Genomic DNA, 2,035 nt, shown 5'->3' on the forward strand with positions numbered 1-2,035 from the left:
CCTAGGGCCCAGAGCTGATATTCTAAACACGGTAACCTAAAAAATATGTGCAGAAACACAACTGGGAGAAATATTTACCTATTTACTAATTAATGTTTTGTTTATTTGTAAATAAATGTATATATGTTTATATTTTATATTCTTTATGTGTAAGATGTATATTTATGTTAAAATTTATAAATATATTTATTTTTCAAGAATAACAGTGCATTGTGTACTGGAAAACTGCTGAGAGAGATTTTTCACCATAAAAAAAGATAAGTCTATGAAGTAATGCATATGCTTGATTTAGTTACTCCCCAATGTATATTTCAAGATGTGATTTTATACACCATAAATATATACAATTTTTGTCAATTAAAAATAAGCTTAGGCCAGGCGCGGTGGCTCAAACCTGTAATCCCAGCACTTTGGGAGGTCAAGGCAAGTGGATTGCCTGAGCCTGTGGATTCGACACCAGCCAGCCCAAACAACTTGGCGAGACCTTGTCTCCACAATAAATCAAAAATTGGCTGGGCATGGTAGGGCGCAACTGTAGTTCCGGCTACTTGGAAGGCTGAGGCAGGAGGATCACCAGAGCCCAGAAGGCCGACGCTGGGGTGGCCGAGAGTGTGCCCCTGCACTCCAACCTGGGTGACGGAGTAAGACTCCAACTCAAAAATAAATAAATGAATGAAAATAAGTTTAAAGGCAAGAATCCCAATGGCTCAAAATGTTTAAAGCTAAAAAATAATAACTTAAAAATCGCACACTAGCATAAATGATATTTTTCCGGAGAATCACCACATCTCCCAGAACACTGGCGACCGGCATCGTTCTACACTTGCAGCTCCCCGAGGAGGTGTCTGGCTCAGTGAAGAGCTGGTTCTCAGCTCTGCTCTGGCCTTCCGCCGCAGCAGTTGTCACACATCACGCCGTCTCTGGAAAATTCCACCGTGTACTCATGGGAGAATGAGAATGAAAAAAGGCAAACGACATCTTCACATTATCATGAACATAGTTTTGGCCACACTTGGAGAACCACCAATGTCGACGGTGCCACCACAGACAGGCAAATAAACATTTCTGGGTAAAAGGGTCGTGCTGCCACCTAGTGGTTGCTCTAATTATTGCAGTTATTGCCACTCCTGATGGCCAAATCTGGGTGGGCACATGGGTGTGTGGGCATGATGTGCTCGTGCGTGGGGGGGGTGTACATGTCTGTCTATAAGTGATGCGTGCATGCAAGTATGGCGGTGTGTGTGTGAACCTGGTGTGTGTGTGAACCTGGTGTGTGTGTGCATGTGGTGTGGTATAAAATGTGTGTGCAAAGCCAGGCACTGTGGCTCACTCTGGTCATCCCAGCACTTTTGGGGGCCAAGGTGAGAGACCAGCCCGGGCAACATAGCAAGACTTTGTCTCTACAGTAAATCAAAAAGTTAGCCGGGCGTGGTGGTGTGCATCTGTGGCTCCAGCTACCTGGGAGGCTGAGGCAAAAGGATCTTCTGAGCCCAGCGGGTTAAGGCTGTAGTGGCCATGAGCGTGCCCCTGCACACCAGCCAAGGCGACAGAGTGAGATTCGATCCAATAAATAAATAAAAATTAAAACCTGCTTGTGGTTGGGCACGGTGGCTCATGCCTGTCATCCTAGCACTTTGGGTGGCGGAGGCAAGAGGACTGCCTGAGTCCACAGGTTCGAGACCATTCTGGGCAACTTGGTAAGACTTCATCTCTACAATAAATCAAAAAGTTAGCCAGGTGTGGTGGTGCATGACTGTGGTTCCAGCTGCTTGAAAGGCTGAGACGGAAGGATCGCCTGAGCCCAGAAGACCGAGGATGCCATGGCTGTGAGCTTGCCACTGTTCTCCAGCCTGGGTGATAGAGTGAGACTCCGACTCAAAAAATAAAAATAAAATAAAATAAAATAAAGCCGGGCTCAGTGGCTCAGCCTGTAATCCTGCACCTTGGGAGGCTGAGGTGAGTGGATGGCCTGAGTCTGCGAGTTCGAGACCTGCCTGGGCAACTTGGTGAGACCTCATCTCTACAATAAATCAAA

Source organism: Carlito syrichta, unplaced genomic scaffold (assembly GCF_000164805.1).
Source record: "Carlito syrichta isolate Samal-C Ts95f unplaced genomic scaffold, Tarsius_syrichta-2.0.1 Scaffold102065, whole genome shotgun sequence".
NCBI classification, from domain to species: Eukaryota; Metazoa; Chordata; class Mammalia; order Primates; family Tarsiidae; genus Carlito; species Carlito syrichta.